We start from the raw sequence: 15536 nt of genomic DNA, 5'->3' as shown, positions 1-15536 counted from the left end.
AATGTCGCTGCACACAAGCTACAAATTAACACCACTGTTCTAATCTGGGTTCTAAATGACACTGAATAGAAATGCAATGGGGGGGGGGGAAGATACACTAGGGAAAAAGAATCTGGCGGAGGGAGGGAGGGAGTGGGGGGAATAACTTCAAACCTCTAAGGAGTTGTTAATAAACACTTTCTCTCCAATCCCATTCCCCTCTAGTAAAATTAAATGGGGGTAATAAGACAACTACAGCCCAAAACAAATACAGCTCCCTGTGGACTCCATCACTGTGCAAAACATACCAACAGATCTGTATTTGTTCAAGAATGAACAGGTCGCCCCCCCATTACACAGCAGCATTCTCTCAACAGGAAGGATGCGAGAGCCATTTTCTCCCCATCGTTTATTTATAAAGGCAACAGAGGCCTGGCCTACGGAGGAGACCGTGTTCAGCCCGCTTCTCCCAGTGGCCCCTCACCACCCACCCTTCCTCGCTGCTTTCGCCAGACCGATTTCACGCAGCAGAATCCTACACAGAAATCAGTAAGGTTTCAAAGACGAAGGTCAAGGCACCCCCTCCCCAAAACAGAGGCAGGCTCAAGGAGGCTGAGACGAGGGTTGGGTCGTGCTCTAGGAAAACGGGGGGAGGGGATCCTCACCTACCTCTCTTCTAGAAGGCGACCCAGAAATCTTCACCCGGCAAAATCCATCGGCGAGACACAGCAGAAACCATGATCCAGAAAAACCGAGAAAGGGGAAAAAGAAAAGGCTGGCGCCTGCCTCCTCCTCTTGGAAAAAAATAAGGATGTGGGACTTTTACTTCCAAGAGGGAAAAAAGCCAGCACCGAAAAAGACCAGGTTTGCAAAGGATGCTCAAGCCAATATCCGAGGATGTTTCCACCCAGGAAAAAAAACCCGGACGCCCAGCCCCCTTGTGTGGGGAGGGGAGGGGAGAGCTGTGCTTCCTTCCACCGCGGCAGCCGAGGGTTCCCAAATAAGCCCAGCGAGCGGTAAGATCCCTAGGAGGACACACAAAGGGAGCTCCGGGTTTGCCTTTGATCTTCCAGCAGACGCATCCAGCGCGGAAGGCCTCTCTCTCGGCTGCCCCTCGCCACCTCTCTCGGAGCACAAGGCGCTCCAGGCCCCCCCCCTCCAATAGAACGTTCGAACGCTCACTCCGAGGCCGGGTGGAACGCAGGAGAACGGAACCCCGCTGGATGGAACGCTGAGACTTCCCGGGGCGGGGGGGGGGAGAGGAGCGAGTGGAGGAGGGGGCGACAGAACGTTCAGACTTTCTCTCCGGATGGAACGTTCAGACTTCTCCGCGGGTGAATCGACGCCCTTTCCCAACACACACACACAGCGCCGGGACGAGCCCTCAGCTCGGGGGCATCGTCGCCACTCTCGGGTCCAACGGACCTTCCCAAACGCGCCCGGCTGCAGCCGCCCACCCCTCTTGGGCTGGGGGTCCCCTCTTCGCTCAGCCTCCTCCCTGCCTCCTGCTCCAGGCCTCCTCTTTCTCCTTCCCTGGCCTTTCTGCGCGCCTCTCACCTCCTTCCCGCTTCCCCCTAGTCCTCAGCTCCAGCGGAGGAAAGGGCTCCGAGACGCATCTGCAGGCCGGGCTTCGCCCCCTCTGCTTCTCTCCCTCCCAGCGAAGGGCTTCAAGGAATTGAACAGAAAGTGTTCACCGAGGCAGCCATTTTCAGAGAGGAAAGTAGGTCCTGCTGGGCCAGCTCCGGGTTTGCTTAACCTCCCCCTCCCTCCTCCTCCTCCTCCTCCTCCTGTGCAAAGGGAGGGTGGGATCCCGGAGTTACGGACTCGTCCCCCCTCCGGTTTCCCCCTCGCCCCACCTCTCTCTGCCCCTTTCGGGCCGAAGCGGAGAGCTCTAGGCGGGACCTCGTTTCCCCCCCTCGCCTTTTCCTCGAGATGGTGGGGTGTATGGGGAAAAAGAAGAAGCCCCGCACTTATTTTTGTGATGGAGCCCGATGGCGGAAGGACACGCAGAAATGGCGTTTGGGGAAGTGAGAGATGCGTCCGTACGGAGTCTCCGTGCACGCTCGGCTGGGGATCCCTGCGCCGGCGTTAACCCTCCCCTGCCCGCACCGGGCTGCTCCAGAAGCACGTGGGACAGGTTCAGAGGGCCCTTTGCGAGGGCGCAGCAGGGAACGCGGGACAGGTGCCGTTCCAGCGAGGGCGGGGGAGCAGCCGGCCCGGCCCTGCCCGAGCAAGAGCGAGGAGGCAGAGGACCTGCCGGGCACCGCGGGCTCCCGCTGCCTCCAGAGGGGGCGCTCGCCCATCAGGCACTTGCCTCCAGGACCTCGCAGCCTCTCCTGAAGCAGGTCCCGCCGCGCCCCCCAGCGGCGATCGCGGCTTTCCCAGGGAGTTCTCCGGGCGGCCTCTCCAGCGGGGTCGTCCGTCCTTAGGCGGTGGAAGCGCTCAAGAGAGCGCAGGTCCCCCACGTGGTGGACTCTGGGTCCATCGTGGCCCAGCGAAGTCTCTCCACTTGATCCGCAGCACCTTTCCTCTCATGTTCCACCTCTCCAGGATGAGCCACTTCTTTATGGTTTGTCAGAATGAAGAAGCACTTTCCAATCCCTGCTGGTTTCTCACTTTCACCCCCAGGCACGCGTTTAAACTGGCGCAGCAGCTTACATACAGCCCCATCCTATGCGTGTCTACTCAGAAGTAAGTCCCATTAAAATCAATGGGGCTTACTCCCAGGAAAGTGTGGACAGGACTGCAGCCCCAGCGCCCAAGTCTATGCATGTCTACTCAGAAGTAAGTCCCATTAGAGTCAATGGGGCTTACTCCCAGGCAAGTGTGCATAGGATTGCAGTCAGAGCCCAAGTCTATGCATGTCTACCCAGGAAAGTGTGGATAGGATTGGGCTGTTAATCTCTTGTGTCCATCCTTACAAAGTGTTTAATCTCTTCTAATTTCCTTTTTCTCATCGCCTTCTCTACAGTACAGCGACTCCCAAACTTTTTCAACTGACAACAGTTGGCTGCAGCTCCCTATTAGAGCTACAATCCTATACGTCAGTGGTTCTCAAACTTTTAGCACCAGGACCCACCGGAAGTGACATCATCAAGCATGAACATTTTTAACTGTCCTAGGCTGCAATCTGATCCATACTTACCCAGGAGTAAGCCCCATTTACTATCATTGTTAAAAGCATATACATCGTAACCTGTTAAAAGAATAGATCTGTCACATTTACTCAAATACAGTCACGTACCATGGTAGCATCAAGTCTAATATATTAAAAATAAAATATTGAAAAGAATGGGGACCCACCTGAAATTGGCTCACGACCCACCTAGTGGGTCCCAACCCACAGTTTGAGAAACACAGCTATATATTGTATAGGGGGTGGGTTTTTCACAAGGATTCCACGGCTCCCCTGGTTGGTTTCTGTGGCTCCACAGGGATCCGCAGCTCACAGTTTGGGAACCACTGCTATAGTAGGTGAGAGTTTTTTCTTTGTTTTGCCCATTATTAATATATTTTTTTCTTCTTGCATATGAGTTTTTTCAGAACTTATTCAAACATTTTGTTACAGTGTTTTTACTAAACATTTGTTTTGTATTTTACCAAAATTATAAAAGCTAGTATGTCAAAAGTATGACATACTCCCTAAAAGTATGTCATTGGATGCTGAACTCGATACTTTTCATAGTCTGTTTCTCTCTTCTTTACTCTTATACTATTTAACTGCATGTTATTTAATTATGGTGCATTAGTTGTTCAGACCCAGACTTCGGGGCCAAAGAACTATTTTAATATTAAGGTACTCTTTCCAAAAACTCGCTGCACTTCTAGTCACTCTGAGCTCAATCCTAAGGATTTGGAGTGCTGGCACTGGATGTTGTAAATTTGCCATAAAGCACTTTTACAGAACCCTCCAAGTAGGGAGCGCTGGCATCAGGCCCAGTGCCAGACAGATGCTGACCAGAGCAAACAAAAAGCAGTGGTAAGGACTTTTGGGGCAGGGGAGGCGTTTCAGGCAGGGGAAGGGTGGGATGGGGGAGGGACCGGCCTGGGATGGGGGTGGGATTGGCAAAGCTCTGGTCCCCCAGACCCTATCTTCAGTGTCAGACTTTGCAGCCTAACACGGAGGTTCTCTTCACTGGCAAAATATCCAGGGCAGATTTGAGAAGCCCCATTGTGGGGCTTGGGGCTTTCCACAGTGAAAGGGGACAAAGGCCCCCATGACTGCCCTCCACCACAGGATGCAGCACACACTCCATTGGCACAGCTGCATCAGCACTGGGAAGTTGGATAGAACTGGGCCTTTATTCTGTTTGCTCAGTAAGTACTGTAAATGGTCTAGTCTCAAATAAACTCGTTTTCTCTAGTATCAGCCACTGTGGTTTGTTCCAAGTAACTTCTCTTTCTGATATTGTATTGTTAAAAATGAGGTGTACAAACTTCTTGGTGCTCTCTCTCTCTCTCTCTCTCCCTCTCCCCCTTTCTGTGGGGAGGGAGGAACAAGTGAAGGCATTTCTAACCAGGAAGTATTGAGAAGGGTCTGTGTCTTCTGTCAATCAGGCTAGAAATTGCTGCTGCTATGTGCGTTGTGGTTTCAAATTGGTTTTATGTGACTTACCTAGAGTGATAATTTTGTTAACTACCTTGCAGGAAATCAGACACAAGGTGCCATTACACATATGAAAAATAAAGCAAAATCTCACTGAGTTCAATGAGGCTTCTTTGACAGTAAGTGTATATAAGGTTGTGACTTAAAAACCAAAATAACCTTTACAGAATCTTGGGTAGGAACATGAAATCCTCAAATATGTACATCTTGTTGCCTGGTGCATATGGCAAGATGTGGTTGTGTTGACAGCACGCATGCAATATAATAAAATAGTTTTTGTTGGCAACCTTCAGTCTCAAGAAACTATGGTATCGCGCTCTGAAAGGTGGTTTTGGAACATCGTCTAGTGTGGCTGAAAAGGCCAATTCGGGAGTGACAATCCCTTCCACAACGGGAGCAAGTGCAGTCTGTCTCCCTGGCTATGGGCCTTCCTTCTTTGCCTCTTAGCCTCAGACTGTTGGCCAAGTGTCTCTTCAAACTGGGAAAGGCCATGCTGCACAGCCTGCCTCCAAGCGGGCCGCTCAGAGGCCAGGGTTTCCCACTTGTTGAGGTCCACTCCTAAGGCCTTCAGATCCCTCTTGCAGATGTCCTTGTATTGCAGCTGTGGTCTACCTGTAGGGCGCTTTCCTTGCACAAGTTGTCCATAGAGGAGATCCTTTGGGATCCGGCCATCATCAACAGCATAATACATGTGCACCGTATTCAATGTGGCATAATGGTTAGAGTAGGATGGGGGAGACTCAGGATCAAATCTCCCCTCAAACTTGAGCTCACTGGCTGACCCTGGGCCACTCACTATCCCTGAACCTAACCTACCTACCTGTTGAGAGGATCAGATGGGCAGAGGGAGAATTGGGCACCCTGAGCACCATACAAGAAGAGTAGGATTAAAATGTGATAAATTCTGGGTAAGTTGCTTGAAATGGTTTGATTTAAATCAATGGAAAAAGTAGTGCTTATAAAGAGACTGAACCACAAATCAATGGATGTAAGTCACTTTTGTCACTGTGTTCAGTGGGTCCTGCCCCCTGATGCTACAGAGCAGCTTAAGCAGCAACAACACAAGCAGTGTAGATGGGGCACATCTACACAATAATGTAGTGTAGCTGCTTTAACTGTGGGGCTTCCTTCAAAGAACCCTGAGAACTACAGCTTTGGGCGGGCATTAAAGCTGCTTTGTTAGAGACACATAGAGGTAAGGATCAAAAGCCCTGCTTGCCAGAGCTCAGTGGGATTCCTATTTCTGGAGCAACGCACATACGGCTGCATTTCAAAAAGTTTACCGTGCGCCATGAAGCAGGAGGAACACAACACAGAACCAGCTGCACAATTGTCTTGCTCCATGCATGGCATGTTTACGTGGCCCATAAAGGCAGCTCGTTGCTTCATACCAACACACTATGAACTTCATCTTGTCTTATAGTTAGACAAATCTGAGTTTTTGATGCAGGTTCCACCATGACTTTCTTGAGATCTGCTGAGGACACTGAATGGTTTGCAGGGAAAATCTGCCATGTGAGATTTCCAGAGTATATGGAATTCATTTTCCATTTGAGGGAGAGAGAAAAAAGACGCTACCGGCTTTTCAAGAAGTATGCATATGGTGGAATAGAGGGCTGTTTTTATTCTGGAGCTAAAGGGCAGGTAATCCTGCCTAAAAATGACAGAGGCTGTAATGCTAGACACACTTTCCCAAGGGCAAGCTCCATTGAACACAATGGACTTACTTCTGAGTAGACATGCCTAGGATTGCACTGTAACTTCTTGGAACTTTGAGAACTGGAGCATGTTATGTGCTTTTCAGGAGGAGTAATGTTTTACTTTCTTGAGTGTATCAGATACATTGTCCACTTGAAGATGCAAAACTCCTGCTTGCCTCTGAAGAACCTGAAGGGAATGGAAATTAAGGAGCACGAACACATAGAAAGCTCTACTCAATCAGACCAGAAGCCATTTGAGTCCTGTTTCTCATGGTGGCCCACTGGATGTCTTTGGGAGGCTGGAAGTGGAACACATGAGCAAATAGTCCTCTTCCCTGCGAAGAGGACTCTGGCATGCATGATGCGGCCTTTGAACCCAAAGATTCCACATCCTCATCACAACTAGCTGCCATTGACAGGCATCTCCACCATGACTTGAAATTTATCACTCTGTGCTTTCTTTTTCTTTTAATAAACTATAATAAACATAAAACACATAAATACATAAACAATACTCATGGTGTAGCAAGAGCGAAGCCAAAAAATTCTACTTATATATATATAAGTCTAAACATTAACAAATGTTAGTCTATATTATTATCTAATCCTTTAAAACCAATCTTCACATCCATAATACATTAAATTATTATTTTCTCTCTGTTCCAAAAAGTCAATAATTGGTTTCCAATTTTTCAAGAAGTTTTTTGTTGAGTTCTCCTTAAGTAAATTGAAATTTATCACTCTGTGCTTTCAAGAAAATTAAAATGGTGCACCAAGAAAAGCTGTATGTTGTAGCCTATATAAATTATGCAAACTGGGCACATTTGCATGGTTTCCCTTATTTTCCCATTTTATTTATTTCTGTCATGGGAAGAGACAATGAGCCTGAAGACCCATCACCAGCAACTGGAAATCATATCGCTGTGCCTTGTGAGATTCACTAGGCATTGCCTAGGTGCTCACAAGCTTGCCCTCGCAGCCCTGAGGATTCAAAACATACTTTTAAAATACAAAAACAATTGCCAATATTCTCAGGAAGCTGAATATGTCTAGTTCCACATTCTGCATTTCCTCTGTTGGTAGCTTAAGGAAGTGGGCAAATGAAGCATAAATTAAGAGGCTAAAGGAAAAATACCACTTTTTCAGAGGGAAATGTAAGTACCCATTGTACATATACATCCAGAATATGTATTTGTTTTGTAGCATTAGTCACTGAAATTTTCTTTCTGCCTTTAAAGACCATCCTCAGATCAAAGGATTGAGTGACTCTTTTAAACTTGGATGAATTGGCCTGACATTAGACAAGGAACACATGTACCTAATATGCAGGTGTTTCAGATAAACATGTTTTCATTAATGGTTCTTTTTGGTTTGGCAAACCCTTAATGTAGAAATGTTGTGGATGGAATCCCTCAGATGACTTCACTGAAATTGATCCTCTGCAGGGGAACCCTGCTCTTGGACATAAAAACTGGTCTGCTGTTCCTACATAAATAAGACCTCTCGTGTTCTGTCTCCCTTAAAGAAATACCTAGAATGTTTATTCATTGTGCCAAAGAGCAAGCATCAGTTTAAAGCAGTTTTGCTGTGTACGGCTCCAATCCTAATCTCCAATGAGATGTGGAAAAAGATTAGGAACTATGATGGGAGAGAAGAGTGCATACATGCATTCATTCGAGACTGACAATGATTGAATTTGATCAGTTTTGCACCAATATTGTGAAACACATTTCTTTGCCGGGAGAAATGTGACAGGGAAGTGATCTGCTGAGAATTTGCCAGTCCATAGAGATGGGCAGCCAGGGCAAACAGGCTTAATTTGGTACAAGGAAATGCAGGAAGGAGGGTAAACGGGTACCATTAGGATCATGGTATTGAGTGTGTATGTGCAGAGATGAGATCCATAGACCCACTGAGAAAGCCAACAGACGGACAGTGGGATTAACAAATGGGTGCTCTCAGAGGAAAGGGATTAGCAAGACCTACATCTGCCATTCTTGCAGAGCTTCGGTTGAAAAGTTATTACATGGATTATTTCCAGATAGAAATGGTACTACGTGCCTATGTTTGAGCAGTAGTGGCTAGGGTACAACTGCTAGAATGCACTCATTTTCTCTACAGAGAAAAACAAAGAGCCACAGAGAAAAAAATGCACTGACTGGGGCTATTTTAAAAGTTAGAACTGTTTAATAAAAGTGGAATTTAGATCAGCTCCAATCTTTTGTCATCACCAAAAAATTGGTTTTTGACATTTTTACTGCAGTTTGATAGGCATTTTCAGAACAGGGAACAAATGAAAAATGTATTCTGTATATCGAACAGAGACTATCAATGATTATTCCAAATTGGTACTTATTAGGATATCAAGAGCCCCATCCTATCTACGTTCCAGTACTGAGGCAGCGATGCCAATGGGGTGTGTGCTGCATCCTGCAGTGGGGGCGGGGGGCAGTCATAGAAGCCTCAAGTTAAGGGAACATTGCAGCTGGGGCAGTGCTGGAAAGTTGGATAGAATTAGGCATCAAATACAATTTCTACCTTTCTAGAGAGTGCCTGATTATGTATTTATTGCCATACCAAATTATGCTGGCCCCTTTTTGGACTGTTGTCATTAATGTTAGAGTGCAGGCTTGAAAAGCTATGAGAGTGTTCTTCATCCTGATTGAATACCAACTTCCACTTAGCCAACCAAATACAGATCTGAGAATCTCCTGGGTGGGATTACACCTATCTCTAATATTCCCTCTCTGGCAGATAGCGGTCTTTCCATATATTTCAATGACACAAAGATACATCATTGTGACAGTAATCGTTATCAGAATTGCATTATAACCTCTCCTTAAGTCCCTTTGGAGCAAGTGTTAGGAGGACAAGACTCCATGCTGCACTGATAAGTTAAAATTGCTAACAGAGCTCCTGTTTCCAAATAAAGTTAGGGCAGATGTCAACCCTTTGGCTGATTTCTCAGCAAGAGGAGGCTTGGAAGACAGTATTAACAGAACCAAGACTTCAGCAAGATATGTATTCTTGAAACAGACCAACAGCATAGGAGGTTGGTTCAAGAGTAGTGTGGGTCCCAGCTAGGTGAATGTAATGTGCTGGATCCAGGATCTTAGGGGTTTAGATACCCAGGTTTGTGAGAAGCCCCCAGTGATCAAGACAAGGAGGGGTGCAGGGGAAGTTCCACAACATGCTTTCCCCTCCCGTATCCAGTGACAGAAAACCTGCTGGCTGCTTCCCTGTGAGCACATTCCAATGAGTTCAGTAGGGCTTGATCCTGATAACTAAAGTGAATTGGAGCCATTTCTGCCTAATGTTTCATATACGCAACAGGGATCAAAGGTGTAAACCTGTGGGCTGGGCAAAAATGGGTTGATATTGCATGCTTAGCAGCTGAAGTGCGCACTCACTATTTTCCGCTTGTTAACCAGGTCTAAAGGCACAACATACCTGCTTTCCTATCACCCTTTATGTTAAGGAAGGGATAGAATCCAGCAAAGTAGAGATTGAAGGTGGGTCCGACTCCACCGTAGAATCTCTGTGGGTTAAATTACCAGGCTTGTGCAGCGATGTAATACTGGGGACCTTGAAATGAGGAAACAGATCAGGGAGGTGACAAGGAGGGACAGGGTTGTAATCATGGGGGACTTCAATTATCGTCATATTGACTGGGTCAATTTGTGTTCTGGTCACGATAAGAAAACCGGATTTCTTGACGTGCTAAATGACTGTGGCTTAGATCAGCTAGTCACGGAGCCCACCAGAGGACAGGTGACTCTGGATTTAATATTGTGCGGTACGCAGGACCTGGTTAGAGATGTAAACATTACTGAGCCATTGGGGAACAGTGATCATGCTGCGATACGTTTTAACGTGCACGTTGGGGGAAGAATACCAGGCAAATCTCTAACAAAAACCCTTGACTTCCGACGGGCGGACTTCCCGCAAATGAGGAGGCTGGTTAGAAGGAGGTTGAAAGGGAGGGTAAAAAGAGTCCAATCTCTCCAGAGTGCATGGAGGCTGCTTAAAACAACAGTAATAGAGGCCCAGCAGAGGTGTATACCGCAAAGAAAGAAGGGTTCCACTAAATCCAGGAGGGTGCCCGCATGGCTAACCAGCCAAGTTAGAGAGGCTGTGAAGGGCAAGGAAGCTTCCTTCCGTAAATGGAAGTCTTGCCCTAATGAGGAGAATAAAAAGGAACATAAACTGTGGCAAAAGAAATGTAAGAAGGTGATAGGGGAGGCCAAGCGAGACTATGAGGAACGCATGGCCAGCAACATTAAGGGGAATAATAAAAGCTTCTTCAAATATGTTAGAAGCAGGAAACCCGCCAGAGAAGCGGTTGGCCCTCTGAATGGTGAGGGAGGGAAAGGGGAGATAAAAGGAGACTTAGAGATGGCAGAGAAATTAAATGAGTTATTTGCATTTGTCTTCACGGCAGAAGACCTCGGGCAGATACCGCTGCCCGAACGGCCCCTCCTGACCGAGAAGTTAAGTCAGATAGAGGTTAAAAGAGAAGATGTTTCAGACCTCATTGATAAATTAAAGATCAATAAGTCACCGGGCCCTGATGGCATCCACCCAAGGGTTATTAAGGAATTGAAGAATGAAGTTGCAGATCTCTTGACTAAGGTATGCAACTTGTCCCTCAAAACGGCCACGGTGCCAGAAGATTGGAGGACAGCAAATGTCACGCCTATTTTTAAAAAGGGAAAGAGGGGGGACCCGGGAAACTATAGGCCGGTCAGCCTAACATCCATACCGGGTAAGACGGTGGAATGCCTCATCAAAGATAGGATCTCAAAACACATAGAAGAACAGGCCTTGCTGAGGGAGAGTCAGCATGGCTTCTGTAAGGGTAAGTCTTCCCTCACAAACCTTATAGAATTCTTTGAAAAGGTCAACAGGCATGTGGATGCGGGAGAACCCGTGGACATTATATATCTGGACTTTCAGAAGGCGTTTGACACGGTCCCTCACCAAAGCCTACTGAAAAAACTCCACAGTCAGGGAATTAGAGGACAGGTCCTCTTGTGGATTGAGAACTGGTTGGAGGCCAAGAAGCAGAGAGTGGGTGTCAATGGGCAATTTTCACAATGGAGAGAGGTGAAAAGCAGTGTGCCCCAAGGATCTGTCCTGGGACCGGTGCTTTTCAACCTCTTCATAAATGACCTGGAGACAGGGTTGAGCAGCGAAGTGGCTAAGTTTGCAGACGACACCAAACTTTTCCGAGTGGTGAAGACCAGAAGTGATTGTGAGGAGCTCCAGAAGGATCTCTCCAGACTGGCAGAATGGGCAGCAAAATGGCAGATGCGCTTCAATGTCAGTAAGTGTAAAGTCATGCACATTGGGGCAAAAAATCAAAACTTCACATATAGGCTGATGGGTTCTGAGCTGTCTGTGACAGATCAGGAGAGAGATCTTGGGGTGGTGGTGGACAGGTCGATGAAAGTGTCGACCCAATGTGCGGCGGCAGTGAAGAAGGCCAATTCTATGCTTGGGATCATTAGGAAAGGTATTGAGAACAAAACGGCTAGTATTATAATGCCGTTGTACAAATCTATGGTAAGGCCACACCTGGAGTATTGTGTCCAGTTCTGGTAGCCACATCTCAAAAAAGACATAGTGGAAATGGAAAAGGTGCAAAAGAGAGCGACTAAGATGATTACGGGGCTGGGGCACCTTCCTTATGAGGAAAGGCTACGGCGTTTGGGCCTCTTCAGCCTAGAAAAGACGCTTGAGGGGGGACATGATTGAGACATACAAAATTATGCAGGGAATGGACAGAGTGGATAGGGAGATGCTCTTTACACTCTCACATAATACCAGAACCAGGGGACATCCACTAAAATTGAGTGTTGGGCGGGTTAGGACAGACAAAAGAAAATATTTCTTTACTCAGCGTGTGGTTGGTCTGTGGAACTCCTTGCCACAGGATGTGGTGCTGGCGTCTAGCCTAGACGCCTTTAAAAGGGGATTGGACAAGTTTCTGGAGGAAAAATCCATTATGGGGTACAAGCCATGATGTGCATGCGCAACCTCCTGATTTTAGACATGGGTTAAGTCAGAATGCCAGATGTAGGGGAGGGCACCAGGATGAGGTCTCTTGTTGTCTGGTGTGCTCCCTGGGGCATTTGGTGGGCCGCTGTGAGATACAGGAAGCTGGACTAGATGGGCCTATGGCCTGATCCAGTGGGGCTGTTCTTATGTTCTTATAACCTGCCCATGCAGTGTATTTGTCTGCCAGTGCTCTCCTTCAGGGGCCTCTACCTCTGGAACAGAGACAGACCACTTGTGGAATGCCTTCTGTAAGGTTTACTTGGCCTCTTCAGTGCTAGAAGAGGTGCCTGGCCCAGCCTCTTCTGTTCCTGCAGGCCTTTTAATGTCTTATGGCTTTTACTCTCAAAATTGGTTGATGCTGTTGTAAAGTCTACTAGTACTTCCAGCTGCTGTTACTGCTCTGGATGTTTGAATACTGCTATTTTGTTTTACTGCTATTTTTACTATTGGTTATATTGGTTTTCTTTTTTTCTTTTCTTACACTGCCCTGCTATCCTTCAAGGATGGGATAGAAATGTGTTTGAGCACAAGTAGCCCTGCAGAGATGGGGTGGTGGTGTTATGCACTAGCAATGGGAACAGCTGTAACTCTAGTTCTAAGCAGAAACTCAAAAGGGTATCGCAAAACTAACCCCTTGGTTGTCCTGCAGTGCACTGTGAAGCTTGGAATGAACCCAGAGAAAACCAGCTAACTCCAGGGTACGACACTGCACTTGCTTAGGCTCCATGCAACAGTGGTTTCCTTCTTTAAGCCATTTCTGCCAAATGTTGCATATACACAACAGGAATCAAATGTGTACACCTGTGGGCCAGGCAGAAATGGGTTAACTTCATAGTCAACTTGTCTGGAATACAGATCTAGGCTCAATTCCATGTTCTGCACTAACCTTCCTGTAGAGCTTGGGCACGATCCTTTAGCCTAAATGGGTCTCAGTTCTTTATCTGAACCAGGATGATAAAAATATTCATGTTCTTCTACACTTACAGCCCAACCCTACATATGTTCATTGAGAAGTAAGTCACACTGAGCCCAGAGGAACTCAGCCCAAGTAAAAGCACACTGGATCAGACCACAAATATTGTAAAACCTGCGAGTCAAAGCTTTTTGTAAAGGTGCTATAAGATTAAAATTGAGTGTTTGGCCACTAGAGGGCACCACTTGCTTTTATATTATCCAGAAGGGTGGCCTTGCTAAGGCCCATAGCAGCAAAAACAAAGAGCCCTATGGCTCCTTAAAGGCTAAAGTGTTTTGCAGCATATGCTTTTGTGGACTGAACCAAGTCATCAGATGCAGGAGGCACAAGTGTTCTCAGGTTTTGCTTGCATAGATTCAGATCCAAAAGTACCTTTACGAGGATCAAGCAACATGACATGAAGTTCTCAAGTTGTCCAGGACTCTTCAGCAGGCAGATGATGAAGTAAACAAAAACCAGTTTTTAAGTCTGGTGTCCAGGCCTTATGCCAGAGCTAGACTGATTAGCCTCAATGCTAGGCACGGATGTTGGGATGCACATAAAGTTACATGGACAAAGAAGTAACAATGGCTGTTCCTCTGTACAGAAAACATAAAACCTAGCAGTTATTCAGTGCTATCTCCAGTACTTACCAGCAGAGATGGGGCCTTTTGTAAGGCAGAAAACCTTTTTGTTTTTCGTCTAACACTGTCAAAGATTGAGGTTGCATACTAAGAAATCAATATTAAATTGAGTTAGCATTACCTAGCAGTTAGAGGAAATTCAGCTTATCCCCTCCTCCAAGAGTCCCATCTTCAGGGAGCAGAGGATTTTCTGGATCCTTTCCAAGACAGTTAAGCACTGTATTCTCCAAAACTAGTACTTGGCTCTGGTAGGATTTCAAGAAATATTTTTTGGAACAGCTGAAGTTCCATAAGAACATCTGGATCTCATGAACAGTAAACCTTTAGACAACAGTGAACTTTGATCAGTTCTATTGCCACCTTAAAACCTATTTCAAATTGTCATCCCTTACTCTTAGGGACTCAAGATGACTTACAACAACATGATAACAGCAAGCCACTACAAAAACACAGTAAAAATCAGCAGCAGCTAAACAAATCCAATGATTGTGTGTTGTGTAGTCTTAGCAAAATATAGAGGCAATGCAGAGCTCATTTCCCCCACTTCTGTGCTTTCTACAACTATCTACCCTCTAGTTTTGAGAAGTGTTTCTATGGCTTATCTCCCTGTTAGCACTTTTCATAAAGTACTTTTTTTTGGGGGGGGAAACAAATTTTCAATGTCCTTAGTATTTGAGACCCGCTAAAGGAGCACCTGTGTTGTTGTGGTGCCTCTGTATTCCATTTACTATCATAAACCAAGGAAGACATTTAAAATCTGAAAAGGGGAATATCTCATGCCAACACTTGCAATTTGGTGCCGAGAGTCAGATTTACAGTGACTGCTCACAAGAGAAAAGCGTTTGTCGAGGCTGATTTGGCAAACAATATCAACACATCTTTACACGACTTATTGATTATATAGTCTGCTCTCATAAATCCGAGGGGGAAGTATATTGATTTTAGTTCAGTGAATTCCAGAGAAACTACAGTGTAGTTTTTATAAAAAGTTGATATGGTTGTCTTGTTTTATATTTAGTGTATGATTGTTGTACTGATGTAATGGTGGAAACAGTTAAGTAATGAAGAGACTTGGTGCTAGGATGATTCAGATGCTTGGCCTGGATCAATGGCTTCACTAAGTCTCCACAGAATCTTTCTGCTGCATATTGGACATACAAGCTGGTCTCTTTCAAATGTCCCAGAACTGGTTCTTGTACATGCAGAAGATCATCCTCCCCTTCTTAAAAAGCCCCATCTTTGGCTACTGCTAAACTTTCAAGTCACTCTGTTTTTGCAAGGCCAACCAGTACTTTGTGCCAGTTGTGCTTTAAAAATACATAGCCTACCCTGCAGGTTGCAGTCAGGATAAGAAGGAGCTACTTAACCTGTTACCTTCCTGGTGCTTGTCTACTCAAAACTACCACTGCCACCCACAAAAAGTGGGAGAAAAGACACAGGAGATTTCAACAGTGGAAGCCTGGATTTGCAATTGAAAGCACTCAGCAGACATGTATATAAAATACAAATACAAAACACAAGTTTGTTCCACTTACTGTCCATCCATAGGTGAGAACCAGAGTATGCCCGAGTAGGATTAGGGAAGCTCAGGTTCA

General features: G+C 46.1%; 1 protein-coding gene across 4 annotated transcripts in view; it reads right to left on the bottom strand.

Annotated features, from left to right (window-relative positions):
- Positions 1-1677, bottom strand: part of KMT2D (lysine methyltransferase 2D) — a 99108-nt gene extending 97431 nt beyond the window's left edge. For 2 of the 4 annotated variants that reach the window (XM_066617580.1, XM_066617579.1), the window contains exon 1: positions 649-1677. The gene's annotated coding sequence lies outside the window, so the exon portion shown is untranslated. The remainder of the gene's footprint in view (positions 1-648) is intronic. The other 2 variants (XM_066617577.1, XM_066617578.1) reach the window with 2 other exon arrangements.
- Positions 1678-15536: the final 13859 nt, after the last annotated feature.

The sequence above is a fragment of the Tiliqua scincoides genome, chromosome 2 (assembly GCF_035046505.1).
Source record: "Tiliqua scincoides isolate rTilSci1 chromosome 2, rTilSci1.hap2, whole genome shotgun sequence".
NCBI lineage: Eukaryota > Metazoa > Chordata > Lepidosauria > Squamata > Scincidae > Tiliqua > Tiliqua scincoides.
Note: the sequence above shows the minus strand (reverse complement) of the source record. Positions and strands in the feature narration are given on the sequence as shown.